We start from the raw sequence: 16475 nt of genomic DNA on the forward strand, positions 1-16475 counted from the left end.
CCATGAGTGACAGTGAAAATATTTTAGTAGTGTAAATTAGTGGGAAAACATTTTATTATGAGAGCATTTTCAGTAGTGTACGTGCACGTGACTGTTTCATTAGTGAATGAGAGCGAGTTTTAATTTTGAGTGAACATATTTTTAGCCTCCAAAAAGCTTTCAAAGTTAACTTTATTTTGCTATTGTGAGAACGCATAGAAAGGGTCGTCTCTCTCGGGGAAGAACTCAGAGGGGACTGCTTACTCACATGTACAATTGTCTTAGTGTACACAGAGAGAGAAGTAAAAAACAAAAAAAGAAATAAAGAGAGAGACGGTAATTAGGACATTAGGAGAAGCGTGTGACAGTGCCTGTCATCGCCACAGCCGGCCCGGTGAAAAGGAGGCCGGTCAAAGGGGCTAAGTGGAGGAGGATAGGTCCAAAAGCGAGTTCAAGAGACAGCTGCTGTACGGCCACTCGCTGTCTGGAAGCGCTCAGAGAATATTAAACCAGCGGGGCCTCAGCCAAGACTCATTTATGAGACGCAACAAAGCCTTTTTCTCCCTTCCACGAGCAGGTAGCAGCTAATTTATGCCACACTTGCTATTTACAGATTGTCCTCAATTTCAGCCACCAAAATGGCTCGATTATTACACTACCAGCAGTGCTGGGCAAATTAACTACCAAAATGTAATATATAAAAGAGCTGGGACAATATACCTACACTGCCCTTAAAAACATATTGGAACAGTGAGGCAAATTCCTTTCTTGAAAACATTTAGGTTTGTCATGAAATAATCTGATACACACCTGAGAAGATAGCATCTTTTGTTTGAGTCCGCCCGTTTTTCAATTGTGTTTTTCCTGTCAAGACTACATTCACTAGTTGGAGTTGCAGTCAACATGGAAACAGGAGAGCTGTTTTTTGTTTTTTTAAGGAGAGCCATCAATGGCTAGAAAAACAAGTACCGTAATTTCTGGTGTATAATGCACATTTTTTCCCCTCAGAAAATTTGTCAAGTGCGCATTATACATAGGTATAGGGGCAAATGGAAAAAACATTCACATTTTGTAAATGTACGTGGCTTATGGCCATACTACCCTGAGAACGCCCGATCTTGGAAGCTAAGCAGGGCCGGGCCGCTTAGTACTTGGATGGGAGACCGCCTGAGAATACCAGGTGCTGTAAGCTTTATTGCGATTGGCTGGCAAACAGTTCAGGGTGTACCCCGCCTCCTGTCCAATGATAGCTGGGATAGGCTCCAGCACGCCCGCAACCCTATGGAGGAGAAGCAGCTCAGAAAATGGATGGATGGATGGATGGATGGATAGATAGATTTTATAAATGTATGCCGCCATCTAGTGGTTATGAAAAAGCTGTACACTTTGATTCCAAAATGCCACCGCCACCTAGTGGTTATAACAAAGGTGTAGCCTACACTTTCATTCCAATATGACAGGGGTACGTATGACTACATATATGTACAGTTGTGCTCATAAATTAACATACCCTGGCAGAATTTGTGAAATATATATATATATATATTTTTTTTAAATATGACTGAAGACTGAACAAGAACCATCATTAATTTCTTTATGGTTATGTTTTGTTTAATGATAATGCTTTTCTGAAATGCGTGACCGTTTAATTTGAATCCCATTAAAATAAAATTAAATGTGTTTCACCTGGTCCTTCATGTTTTCTTTCAAGAATTGTACCCATCTTACAAATTCTGCCGGGGTAATCAAACATATGAGCACAACTGTGTGTTTTCTAATTTACTAAATAAAAGTAGGGCTGTGAATTTCAAAATAAGAGCAAGTAAATTTAAAAAAGGATTACGTGTTCAAATAAAGTGCTTAACTACAGAATAATTCTTTGAAAAAAAACTAACAAAATACAGATAATACTTCATGTTTTAATCATAGGGGTAGAAGCAAAATCATGTATTGTAAAAATGCATTATACATAGGTAGAAGGGTTTTCCAAAACTTTGAGTTCAACTTGGGTGCGCATTATACACGAGAAATTACGGTAATTGTGAAGCTCAGTGAATATCAATCAACCATTGCAGAAAACATTGGCCAGAAACAAAACAACCAAGAAGAAATAAAATGGTGTACGAAGGAAATGATGTTCAACGGTTTAATAAAGGAAAACCATGTACATGGTGAAACAGCATGCGCCTCATTATAAGGTTATTTTTTAATGCCTGTTCCAAGTAATTATAAAAAATTCTATGTTTGTGATTAAATCTTGTATAAACATGGGGAAGCAACATGTGGCTCATAATCTAAGGTTCTTTTTGATCGCACCTGTTTCATTTAAGTAACAATTGTATGTCTGATCACAAGGAGACAATGTTTAGTTCAAGTCTTGACGTCAGCTGCCCTAAGAGGACAAACTTGTATAATGCATGTTCTATTATTTTTTTAACTCATTCACTACAATGGGCATCTATATTTGTTAACTGGAATCCTTTTTTTTTTTGTCCTGTTCGTCTGTTAGGTCAAGAATTCCAACAATTTACTCCTGTTGTATTTAATAACTTGGTTACTTGTATTTAATAACTTGGTTTTATTTTGGAGCGTAATGATTGGATCAGTATTTTCCAACCTTTGTTGAGCCATGGCACCTATTTTATATTGAAAAATCTCATGGTTAACCACCAAACAAAAATATCGTATGAACACTGAAATAATGATCTTGTCTCCTCTTGCCATCCAATGGAAGAACATTTAATTTTTCTGCCTGTCACTATACGCCGCTGGCATAAAAGGAAGGACAAATATATATATTTCTGATGAATAAAAATAATTAAAATAATAATAACACAATAACAACAACAATAATAATGAATCATAAAGCTGTAATCAATGCTCCTGCGTTCATTCTGTTTCACGTTCAAGAAAAAAAAAACCCGCTGGCAAGAAGGTAGACGTCGGCTTTGAAAATGGCTGGCAGTGAATGACTTAATCACTTTTACTATAGACATGGTGAAGCAGCATGTGGCTCATGATCAAAGATTATTTTTGAACGTCCTGGCCCACCTAACTGGAAACAACTGCATGTTTGTGATCACGAGTCTTAGTCAGAATACTGTGTGCACTACATTCAGTGTATCTGTGCTTTACAATTTATCCCCTTTCTTGGACGAAATCAACTAAAAGTACAACTCGGTGTTGAAATGATCCCAAATTATTAGCGATGCCTAAATTACTGCAAAATGAAACATTCCTGTACTGGCAACACTCACTACAAGACGTTATATGCACATGGTTAATTGTAAGGATGGGTTAATATCATCATGACACTAACGACACTTCTCCTCCTCCTCCTCCTCCTTCCGCCACCTGTGCCCATTCTCTGTGCCGCCTCTGCTCATATGCTCATAATCACCTCTATCAGCCCAAAACGCATCCAGGGACGGTAACCACGTCCATTTGTTTGTGCTCGTAATGTCTTTTTGTGCAGCTCAATCAGGCACCTGTGTGACACACACCTGCTGCCTCGCCGCAACCGCCAAAGACGAGAAGGGAGAAAAAGGGGAGGCCTTTTGTTTCCTCGCCCGGTTTATAATCAGCACGTTGTTTCCAATCTTCCCACACCATTTTTCAATTTCCCATTTCCCTTTTTCTCAGTCAAATCGCTGCTATCAATCAAGTGCATGTTGGAGAGCCCGGAAAGCGAATGGAAGGGGAGGGAAGCGCGGCGGCGGTGGGGTGTTGACTTCCTTGATGGAACCATCTCTGCCCTCAGGCCTCATTAGTCAGACTGCGGGAGGAAAAGTGTGTGTCAATGTTAGCAGGTGTTTATGAGGGGTCGTCAGGGACATCATTTACCTCTCACACAAACTACTGAAACACTCTAATACACTACTGAAACATGTATATCAGTATATGAGAGGGTTTCAGTACTGTGTTTGAAAGCGTTTCACTAGCATGTGTGAGAGTGTTTCAGTCGTGTTTGAGTGAAAAAAAATCAATTGAGTGTGTGAGAGTGTTTCAATAATGGGTGGGCGAGTGATTTAATTGTGTGTGTGTGTGAGTCTTTCAGTAGTCTATGTAAACAAACCGAAAAATTCAATAGTGTGTTAGAGAGATGTCATTAATCTGTATTGCGTGTCAAGGCCTTGTGAGTGAGACTGTAGTAGTGTGTGTGAGAGCATGTCAGTAGTGAGTGAGCAAAATAAATGAGTGGTGAGTGTGTTTCAAAAGTCTGTGTGCGCAACTAAAATTCAGCTCTGTGTATGAGAGTGCTTTAGGAGTGCGAGTGGAACGAAAATACATTTTGTGTCAGTCTTTTATTAGGATGTGTGAGGGTTTCAGTATTGTGTGTAAGAGAAAAACATTGCAGTTTGTGTGTGAGCAAAAATAAAAATGTGCAGTGTCTATAAGAGCGTTTCTAGTAGCTTAAGTGAGCAGAAGAAATAAATAATTCATGTGCGAGATCATTTCATCAGTGCATGTGAAAGTGATTGAGTTGTTAATATCAGAGCATTTGAGCAGTGTATGTGGATTTTCAGGAGTGTGCGTGTGTTTCACTTGTATGTATGACAGCATTTTAGTAGTTTGAGCGACCAAAAAAAAATTCAGTGCAAGTGTTTCAGTTGTGTCTTTGACAGCGTTTCAGTTGTGTGTATGAGGGCATTTTAGAAGTGTGAGCTGGGGAAAAAAATCAGTAGTGTGTGAGAGTATTTCAGTAGCATGTGAGTGATTCTAATGTATGTGAGCGAGCATTTCAGTAGTGGTAGTGTTGTTGTAGTAGTAAATGTGAGCATTTTTTGAGCAAAAAGATTTCCAGTAGTGTATGTTTCAGTGTGCATGATGAGCGTTTTAGTAGTGCGAGGGGGAAAGAATTCAGAAGAGTGTGAGAGTTTTTCAAGTACGGTGTGAATTTTTCAAATGTGTTTTTTAAATAGTGCGTGTCTGAATTTTGTCCCTGACATCCCTTTATACAGTACGTGTGTGTGTGTGTGTGTCTATCAATACAAAGCCAATGAACATCCCCCCAGCCTTCATCCCATCCCCATGATGCGCTCTTCTGGAGTCCCTGCAGCCAGTCCTTTCTATTATACGCTGCCCTTTTCCCGCCACTGTGCTTACTGATACCACGGCAGGGCGACCTATAAATGTCTGGAAAACAATCTCTCGGCGGTGGTGGTGACGACGACGGCGACGTGTCACGGTCCGACACAGTAGACTGATGTCGAGAGGTCGATGCGAATCAAACTGTTAACCGCGATTCGTATTGATCCGGCGTGTCACAAAGAGCTGGCGACACATCGACGTTCAGAGCGGAGTCCTCTTTTATTTGGGCCCCCAAGCGTGAACTATTCAAGAATAGTCTCCTGTTAACAGTCCAAAAATGAAGCGACGAATAGAAATGTGCAAACATGACTGAACGTATTAATTATAATAGAAATCTGTTTGAAGTGGTGGCACAAAACAAGTATGAGCGTCATCAATCAAGTAAACCCACATTTGTCGCTGGGGATCTGTTCTGGATCCCCCTGCAATAGGTGAAAATCTGCAATGTAGAGAGCATATAAAAATAGTTGTACCCCCCACATGCTTATAACACATATCAACACAAATGTATTAAAACACACTTGTTAAAGTACTCCTTAGCGCCTGTTCTCACAGTTCTCCAAATGAGGCAACGTGTGCTTGCTTCAAGCTGTTTATTTGTCACTCCCAGATGAAATGTATTGTAAAACGAACATAAAATACCAGATAATTAAACATTGCGTATTTAAAAAAAGTCTGCTACCTTAATGCTAACATATAATGCTATAGACGTGCTGACAGAAATTACAGAGTTATGGTAAATAGAAACTTTTAAACCAGTGCTACTTTAACACACACGGAACATACAAATAAAGCATACAACAATACTCACAGGCATACAATATTCTCTCTGCTCTGTGGGAACGAACTATTACTGGAGCTTAGTTGGGGAAGATCTTTTCTTCTAGATCTTAATTCTGTTATTTCAGCTTTGTGTTGGTTGTTGTTGGTGAAAAAAAGCTAAGTAATTCGTGTGATATTTTGTCATTCAACTTTTTTTGGGCAGCCGTGGCCCAATGGTTAAGATCATCGCCTGCCGCCATGCGGGACCTAGGTTCAAGACCCCGACTGGACCATCCTCCAACATCCCCCGGACTCACAGCTGTGGTGTCCTTCAGCAAGACACTGATACCCCGAAATGCTCCCCGGGCGCTTCAGCTACCCCCTGCTCCAGTGTGTTGTGTATGTGTTCACTGCGATGGGTAAAATGCAGAGAAAAAATTTCGTATGCATGTTCATGACAATAAAGGTGATTCTTTTTCTTCTTTTTAGTTAAAATAATGTTGCTAAAAATCGATTATATTATTAGATTGTAACATTCAACGGTGGAAAATCCACTTTTTCACATTTTTAAATTAAAATTTTTTTATATTGTGTGAAATTCAGCTTTTAAAATTTTTGTATGTAAAAAAATTATTGTATTTTTTTAATAAAGACGTTATTTTTTCATTTTAACATTTTGAAGTTTTATATCTTTAATTAAATTGAATTAAAATAAATATTGTACATTTCAGGTTCCCGGCGGGCGACTGGTTAGCACAACTACTTTACAGTTCTAAGGACCGGGGTTCGAATCCCGGCCCCTCCTGTGTGGAGTTTGCATGTTCTCCCCGTGCCTGTGTGGGTTTTCTCCGGGAACTCTTGTTTTTTTTAAAGTGTGAGTCAATAAATCCCGGTATTCGTATAAAGATTTAACTTGAAATACAAACATTTTTAGGGGGTGTCATTCCTTTGAATAGAAAAAGTGTTACATCTTGTAAAATAAATATTGTACATTTTGTATCTCACCAAAATATTTGCCCACTCCCAAAAAAACAAAGAATAAAAAAAATATATAATAATCAGTTTCCAACAGTAAGATCATATTAAATGAAACAAAACACAAAATAATTTCATAATACAGTACATCCCAAAAAAGATAAAGACAATAAACACATTTTATTTGGTAATTTTTCCCATCTACTACTTCAAAAGCAAAACAAAATATAATAATATATTACATTTTTTTCTTGATCAACGATTAAGGCACGTTTCTATGAGCGCCTATCCCCAGCACAAAATGGCACCAACAGTAAATTCAAATGGTCACGGTAATCTACGACTTCCCTGCTTTCATTTATTCACAGTTTGACATTTCCTCCCTTCCATAGAGTGTACTCCTACAGCGTGCCAATGGCCACATCATTTAGACTGGACCTGCATGCATATTTAACATTAGCGCTTGGCTCCTCACGCTGGCGGAAAATGAAATATTTTTGAGCGGTGGAAAAGCAGCCTTCTCTGAATAGGCCGCACAGTTTATGTTGTATTAAGCAAGGAAAACAAACGACTATCAGTCATTTTGGTAGATTTCTCGGTTCCTCATCCCGACACTCTGTCAGGAATTCTGTTGACTTGCAAGGGAATCAGCTGCAATTCTAGAGAAAGGGTCAGTTATGGGCTGATAAATAACAGTGAAATTCTACTGTTCACAGGTGAAAGGGACTGAGCCTTGCCGAAATTGCCAAAAGAACACGAATAATTGACACCCCCTAAAGATGTTTATATTTCTAGTTAAATCTTTATAGGAATAAGATACCAGTATATATTGACTCACACTTTTTTAAAATAAAAAAATATATATATATGAAACTGAAATGTCCATCCATCCATTTTCTTTACCGCTTATCCCCACTAGGGTCACGGACGTGCTGGAGCCTATCCCATCTATCTTTGGGCCAAAAACTATGATCCCAAATCCCTTAAACATCATTTCAAACTCAGTTTATGTCATTACTCTTAAAAGTAAATGGCTTACAAATGATTTGATTAAAAAAAAAAATGCACCAAAATTGTGCATGTAGGATATCGCCTTGGCGATCGGTAGAAAATGCCAATTCTCAAGCAATTATGTTTGTTTATTAGCTTGAGCTTTCTATTAACCATTCAGCAGAGCAAAGGCATACACGTCGCAAGACTGTCCGTAACTTACGCTAACAATCCAGCCTAAATTTAGCTCCTCCCCAACAAACAATGATTCTCGTCTTTCAGTTAAGAAGTATAATTTCAAAAATACTTCCTTGACACCGATTTACTACTTTTCTATTAGGGTTTGGCACCATCTTGTAGTATGTTAGAGTATTAAAGAAAGCACGAGGTGAAGTATTTCAGCAAAAAGGTGGCGGTTCACAGTGACACCAACTCTTTACGGCATATTTACATCTGTTTTGTGTCATTAGTTCGTAAAAAGAACACAATATATAATAGACAGCATTTGGGAAATCCAAAATTGTTTTGTAAATTCGAGTTTTATCACGCAATACACAATAAGTGTGACGTGTAAACAGATTAGACCGTTGTCATGATGGACACTTCTTTGGTTTAGCATATTAGCAGCGAGCACCTGCACTGACCTCTTGCTGTTGTATTGTAGCCTGCGAGATTGTATTCATAATTTTAAAAGTTATCAACGAAGGCCATTTTTGCTCCATTTATTTTTTAAATGTTGCATTCATCCTCATTAGGGTAGCAGGTAACACAAGTATCCCAGTGGACTTTCGGCGAGAGGCGGGTAAAGCCTGTAAAGCCAGTCAATCACAGTCCCTTGCTAGTCCGTACAGCAGACCTTCCTTCCTGTTTACATTCTTGTGAACAATAAGGGAAGAGAGTTTTGGTACGCTTTGAATTTTTACAGTGGACATTGTTTATACAGTAAATCCATCAACTGATTGGGACAAAATAAAGCCAATGATATGTGAGAAGGCACTCTTAGAGGGCTATGTGTTTGATAATATGATTTAATGAGATCTACATACTTGGCTGAGCAGCTTTCAATCAGCTTATTTGATTACCTAATTCACTGTGCTTAACATTGGTTAATTACTATATAATTTAAAGCAATCACACAAGCCTTTGGTCGGCCAATTGGCAATTGAACCATCGTGTATTAATTCGGACAGCAGCGGCTACATGCACAAACACACAGTTGCACTTGTAATGGCGGTATGACAAATTCGAGTGTAAAGATCCTCAGATGGCCCTGAAATTTTAATCTACCGTTGAGAGCGAGCCAAAACCTCACTTCATTCCAGGAAAGACAAAAATAAACCATCCCAACCAAAATGAGATGTGGCCCCTCTCAAACACAATCAGGATCGCTCAGATTGACTGAACAGGCTGAAGAGATCAGGTGAGGGAGTACAAGGAGACCATACGGCCATCGGCCATTGTGGACACAAGATGGAGGCTGAGATACGCGGGCGAGGATAAGCACTTGAGTTGAAGAGATAGTCTGGCTTACGAGGTTTGAGGTTGGCGAGGGTAAACCGACAGACAGCCTGACTGGGTGGCTTTGCCTGTCTTATCCCCTGTAGAGAGGTGATATTTACAAATGTGGGATGCAGCTCAAATGACAGTTTTGGCAAGACTCAAGAGTCAGGACGCACGCGGAGAAAGTTCAGCGTCTAGAGGGGAGGGAAGTGTGGTTGTGGCAGGTGAAAGCACCGACTGAATCAGAGAGGTGCGTTAGCAGCTGTCAAACGTGATGGGTATGCAAGTGTGTTTTGGGCGAGGGAGCCATCACGAGCCCATTAAAAGAAGCGGCAGAGAAGATGTGACTCTCCAAGGCCGACATGAAACACGGGGAAAAGGCCTCTTTGATCACTTCCTACCTGTCAGTCCGCCCTCCGCGGGGACTGCCTGTTACCCACGAAGACTTCAGGAGGGGAGGGAGAGGGAAGAAGAGCACCATTACGATGAGTGAGACTGGTGTTGGCAATCAGACTCAGCCCCCCCCAAGGAGGTATATAACCATGGCGACCGGTAGTGTGGGCAAAGCGCATGTTTAATATGCTATATTTGGATTCCAATTAGCCTCAGTGACGGAGAGGCTTGCTGTGGTCTTCAGTCACATCTGTACCAGTGAACAAGGTCGCCTTGTGTTTCCTGGAGGATTCTCAACATGGAACCACGTGTAAAAGTGGTGGCATTAGGTAGAGCTGAGTGTTTTCACCATGGAAAATTTAGGAGAGCGCCGCCAGTGCAAAACGTTTTTAAGTGATGGAAAATGAAAGTGTTAGTGAAAGAAGAAACCACACATATTACTGAATTACAGAAAAGAAAATATTGCTACGATCATTTTGGGGATTCCAGTGAAGGCACAAAAGCCATGTATCTTTGATTTTACTCACTCCGAGTGTGTTGGAATTGGACGTATCTGCCAATCCTGTAGCAGCATGGTGGACGACTGGTTAGAGCGTCAGCCTCACAGTTCTGAGGACTGGGGTTCAAACCCCTGCCCCGTCAGTGTGGAGTTTGTATGTTCTCCCCGTGCCTGCGTGGGTTTTCTCGGGGCACTCCGGTTTCCTCCCACATCCCAAAAACATGCATTAATTGGAGACTCTAAATTGCCCGTAGGTGTGAATGTGAGTGCGGATGGTGGTTTGTTTGTATGTGCCCTGCGATTGGCTGGCAACCAGTTCAGGGTGTACCCCCCCTCCTGCTCGATGACAGCTGGGATAGGCTCCAGCACGCCCGCGACCCTAGTGAGGAGAAGCGGCTCAGAAAATGGATGGATGGATGGATGCCAATCCTGTATAACATTGTCTTTAAAACTTTGGACAGCATACCCAAAAAAACCGCTCTGTGAGAGGCCGGCTCCTATTGACACAGTGAGCCGAACTAACCCAGACGCATGGAAATGTGGAGCCAAAAGAAGTTTTGTCATGGGTGACATGACATGACTCCTTCTTGTGACTGGCTCCAAGTCAGCCCTTATATCAATCAGAAGCTCTAAATCAGGAGTGCTGAATAGACTACAGTATATGTTGCAATAATTTTACTTTCTGGAAAAATGTTTAGACGAGCGAAAAAGATCCGTTCTCCTCGTTACCCCTCATTTTGCCTGCGCTTCCACTTTTCCACAGTAACACAGTAATCGTTCGAACCTGCCTTTTAGTAGCAGTATTTAAAGACAAAAGCTCAGCTACCACAATTCATCTCAGGTTTGATAAATCACACTGCACGCGCTGAATTAAGCCATTTGCATCTACTCCTCCCAGAGCGGGGAAAATTTACTTTGCTACAATTTTGCTAGTTTGGCTGACCCAATCTTTGCGCCCATTTTTGCAGACACGAACCTTTATTAAATCAGACCAATGTGAACAACTTATACTGCTGTGAGTTCTCTTGTGCGAGACCCTATTCATCTTTGTGTTGCCATGTCCATAAATTCCATTCCATTTTATTTCCAATGTTTTCAGTGCGCCAATGAGTTGACGGTCTGCAGAAAGCACATTTGCTTATTGGTGTGTCGAATGCATTAAAACTAACCTAAAAAAAGGTGCTTGGTGAACAGCCGGGAGCTGAATTTTCTAATGACCACAACTAACACAAGGTAAGTGAATTTGATTACCTTTGTGGCTCTTGAAGCACCATATTTCTCTCGAAATATGGCACCATATTTCTCTCGAAGTTTAAGAAAGTCGAAGGAAAGAAAATTGTTATTTGTAGGAGATTACTGGGAAGTGGAGAAGACATCCAGGAGAGAATAGGGTAGAGAAACCTTTTTATAGCAAAAAACATAAGTTATAGAGCAATAAGGAAGCCATAATGCTTAGTCACAGGTGGGATAAAGGCGTACCTGCTATATTGCAGATTTTTCTGTGGTACATACATATCTGTCTGTTGTGGGAAAGCAGATCTGCAGTTGCCGATGCATTTGTTGAATAGATTTTGCCTTTAATCCAAAAGGCTTCCTCAGTTCTAAATTTTGGGTGCAGACTTTTTTGTGTAAGGTATATCTGTTTGTCTCTCACAAAAATCCTCACTATATAGTGTAAATATGCTGTTTACTGCAATCGTCCCATGTGTTTTTACAGCATACTTAAAGTACTTCCGTCACATGTGGGAAAACAGTCACCAATGCACTTTTCAACTCACTAGGCCCCCCCTTTTAAAGGCACATACAGTATGTAATGCACAGACATTGCAATATGAAGGGTATTTTCTCTACATTTAATTTTTGCATTTTGTGTCTTTTCAAATACGTGCATGATATTTTAGTAAGGGCGGCACAGTGGACGACTGGTTAGAGCGTCAGCCTCACAGTTCTGAGGACCCGGGTTCAATCCCCGGCCCCGCCTGTGTGGAGTTTGCATGTTCTCCCCGTGCCTGCATGGGTTTTCTCCGGGCACTCCGGTTTCCTCCCACATCCCAAAAACATGCATTAATTGGAGACTCTAAATTGCCCGTAGGCATGACTGTGAGTGCGAATGGTTGTTTGTTTCTATGTGCCCTGCGATTGGCTGGCAACCAGTTCAGGGTGTACCCCGCCTGCTGCCCGATGACAGCTGGGATAGGCTCCAGCACGCCCGCGACCCTAGTGAGGAGAAGCGGCTCAGAAAATGGATGGATATTTTAGTAAGTTTAAATGTGTTTCAAGCACGTGGGACTGGTACGACTCTACAGGAAAAAGTTTTCCCCGCAATGAACGGCAAGACAGTATCTACTGTACTTTATGTAACATTTTTGTTTAGGGGTGTGCCATGAGATTTTTTTTAATGTAAAATGTGTGCCTTGGCTCAAAAACGGTTGGGAAACACTGCTACACTGTTTTATAAACAAGAAAGCAAAACCTTGTTCCTACATCCGTGTGATCAGTTTGTCCAGAGTCCTTTGTCCACCTCCTGTTTACTCTTAGGTTTGTGATAAGCTAACATCAGCCAAAGTAACCTCCGTAATCTCTAAGCGTGGGTTCAAGCAGGGGACCGATATAATGCAACAACAAGTACACAAAATATTTCTACATGGCCAGGGTTTCATATCACCATTTTAGTGCATTGCACACGTGACTCGGGTTAATGCAGCCCTATGGGGGGCACAAGCCAGTGCGAACTGTAGGCCGATCCCAAGCCCGGATAAATGCAGAGGGTTGCGTCAGGAAGGGCATCCGGCTTAAAACTTTGCCAAACAAATATGAGCGTTCATCCAAAGAATTCCATACCGGATCGGTCGTGGCCCGGGTTAACAACGTCCGCCACTGGCGCCATCAACCTGCAGGGCGCCGGTGGAAATTCAGCTACTGTGGGTCGAAGTCGAAGAAAAAGAGGTGGAAAGCGGGTTTTTCGGCAGAAAGAGAAGAGGAAAGCACAGAGCCCAGAACTGAATGTGGGGACTTTCAATGTTGGGATTAATGACGGGAAAATGTCGGGAGTTGGTTGACATGATGATTAGGAGAAAGGTTGATATATTGTGTGTCCAGGAGACCAGGTGGAAAGGCAGTAAGGCTAGAAGTTTAGGGGCAGGGTTTAAATTATTTTACCCTGGTGTAGATGGGAAGAGAAATGGAGTCGGGGTTATTTTAAAAGAAGAGTTGGCTAAGAATGTCTTGGAGGGGAAAAGAGTATCAGATCGAGTGATGAGGCTGAAACTTGAAATTGAGGATGTTATGTGTAATCTGATTAGTGGCTATGCCCCACAGGTAGGATGTGACCTAGAGGTGAAAGAGAAATTCTGGAAGGAGCTAGATGAAGTAGTTCTGAGCATCCCAGACAGAGAGAGAGTCGTGATTGCTGCAGATTGGTTACCGACTGTAAGGTAGTGGTAGGGGAGGGTGTGGCTAGACAGCATAGGATGGTGGTGTGCAAAATGACTCTGGTGGTTGGGAGGAAGATTAGGAAGACAAAGGCAGAGCAGAGAACCATGTGGTGGAAGCTGAAACAGGACGAGTGTTGTGCAGCTTTTTGGGAAGAGGTGAGACAGGCTCTCGGTGGACAGGAGGAGGTTCCAGAAGACTGGACCACTACAGCCAAAGTGATCAGAGAGGTAGGCAGGAGAGTACTTGGTGTATCTTCAGGCAGGAAAGGAGAGAAGGAGACTTGGTGGTGGAACCTCACAGTACAGGAAATCATACAAGGAAAAAGGTTAGTGAAGAACAAGTGGGCCACTGAGAGGACCGAGGAGAGGCGAAAGGAATACATTGAGATGTGATACAGGGCCAAGGGAGAGGTGGCAAAGGCCAAACAAGAGGCATATAATGACATGTATGCCAGGTTGGACACTGAAGAAGGAGAAAAGGATCTGTACAGGTTGGCCAGACAGAGGGATAGAGATGGGAAAGATGTGCAGCAGGTTAGGGTGATTAAGGATAGAGATGGAAATATGTTGACTGGTGCCAGTAGTGTACTAGATAGATGGAAAGAATATTTTGAGGAGTGAATGAGGAAAATGAGAGAAAGGGAGAGTAGAAGAGGCAAGTGTGGTCGACCAGGAAGTGGCAATGACTAAGGGGGAAGTTAGAAAGGCATTAAGAGGATGAAAAATGGAAAGGCAGTTGGTCCTGATGACATCCCTGTGGAGGTATAGAAGCATCTAGGAGAGGTGGCTGTGGAGTTTTTGACCAGCTTGTTCAATCGATTTCGAGCGCGTGAGAAGATGCCTGAGGAATGGGGGGAAAGTGTGCTGGTGCCCATTTTTAAGAACAAGGGTGATGTGCAGAGCTGTGAGAACTATAGAGGAATAAAGTTGATGAGCCACACAATGACGTTATGGGAAAGAGTAGTGGGGGCTAGACTCAGGACAGAAGTAAGTATTTGCGAGCAACAGTATGGTTTCATGCCTATAAAGAGTACCACAGATGCATTATTTGCCTTGAGGATGTTGATGGGAAGGTACAGAGAAGGTCAGAAGGAGCTACATTGTGTCTTTGTAGATCTAGAGAAAGCCTATGACAATAGTACCCAGAGAGGAACTGTGGTACAGCATGCGGAAGGCTGGAGTGGCAGAGAAGTATGTTAGGATAATACAGGACATATACGAGGGCAGCAGAACAACGGTGATGTGTGCTGTAGGTGTGACAGACAAATTTAAGGTGGAGGTGGGACTGCAACAGGTATCAGCCCTCAGCCCCTTTCTGTTTGCAGTGGTGATGGATAGGCCGACAGATGAGGTTAGACTGCAATCCCTGTGGACCATGATGTTTTCAGATTACATTGTGATCTGCAGTGAAAGCAGGGAGCGGGTGGAGGAACTGTAAGAAAGATGGAGGCATGCACTGGAAAGCAGAGGAATGAAGATTAGCCGAAGTAAAACAGAATATATGTGCATGAATAAGAGGGGTGGTGGGGGAAGAGTGAGGCTACAGAGAGAAGAGATAGAAAGGGGGGAGGACCTTAAATACTTGGGGTCAACCGTCCAGAGGAATGGTGAGTGTGGTCAGGAAGTGAAGAAACGGGTCCAAGCAGGTTGGAACGGGTGGAGGACGGTGTCAGGTGTGTTATGTGACAGAAGAGTCTCTGCTAGGATGAAGGGAAAAGTTTATAAAACAGTGGTGAGGCCAGCCATGATGTACGGATTAGAGACAGTGGCACTGAAGAGACAACAGGAAGCAGAGCTGGAGGTGGCGGAAATGAAGATGTTGAGGTTCGCTCTCGGAGTGACCAGGTTGGATAAAATTAGAAATGAGCTCATCAGAGGGAAAGCCAAGGTTAGATGTTTTGGAGACAAAGTTAGAGAGAGCAGACTTTGATTGTTTGGACACGTCCAGAGGAGAAATAGTGAGTATATTGGTAGAAGGATGATGAGGATGGAGCTGCCAGGCAAGAGAGCTAGAGGAAGACCAAAGAGAAGGTTGATGGATGTCGTGACATGAGGGCAGTTAGTGTTCGAGAGGAGGATGCAGGAGATGGGCTTACATGGAAAAGGATGACGCGCTGTGCCGACCCCTAAAGGGAGAAGCCGAAAGGAAAAGAAGAAGAAGCACACGTGACTCGGGTTGGTCCCGGTGGGCTGGAGCAATTTGCACAGTTCAAAAGTGTAATGGCGTTTTTACATCTTCGCCAAAGACCCATGACACCTCTGTAACTACTTTTGGAGCGGCACGGTTAGCATGCATCGCACTGTCAATTTAAAGTCAACCCGGCCGTGTTTATTCCAACAGGAGTCCATTTGTTTGTTTGTGAGAGGAGGATGACAGTGTTGAGGACGGGGAGGCGCGCAGGCCGAGACGTCGTGCTGCGTTTTTTTGTTGTACGTGCCAAGTCTTCTGATGCAAGCCCACAGAATGTCATCATCTGTGTCGAGCTCCACATCACAGCGTCAGATCTGGCTCAGTCACATCAAAGTCCCTTCGCCAATCAAGCAGACCACCCCGGAGCCCAAACGACCGGCGCGCTCATACAGTATTTGCGACGAGCCAGGCCTATACCTTCAGTTGGAAAACAGCGTGTGATCAAAACAAACAACTGTTCTCCCAGCAAAAGATAACAAGGCTGTGTGTCGACGTCTGTGTGATATGAACACAATGCGCTTTGCTTTCACTGACAACATGAATAATGCAGTTTGTCCACAGTGATGGAAGATTCTCTGCTTAAAGCTACCTATTGATCAATATTTTGTATTAACAATGGACATGACAAATGACTGCATGTTATGCGAATCGCTCCCACTGA

The 16475-nt window shown here is 42.3% G+C and overlaps 1 protein-coding gene and 1 pseudogene across 4 annotated transcripts in view; one reads left to right on the forward strand and one right to left on the reverse strand.

Annotated features, from left to right (window-relative positions):
• The window catches only part of cadm1b (cell adhesion molecule 1b), a 254336-nt gene that overhangs the window by 76943 nt on the left and 160918 nt on the right, over positions 1 to 16475 (reverse strand). The gene's annotated exons all lie outside the window — the stretch shown is intronic.
• On the forward strand, positions 1064 to 1171 carry LOC133405635 (5S ribosomal RNA; annotated as a pseudogene).

Source organism: Phycodurus eques, chromosome 7 (genome assembly GCF_024500275.1).
Source record: "Phycodurus eques isolate BA_2022a chromosome 7, UOR_Pequ_1.1, whole genome shotgun sequence".
Lineage (NCBI taxonomy): Eukaryota > Metazoa > Chordata > Actinopteri > Syngnathiformes > Syngnathidae > Phycodurus > Phycodurus eques.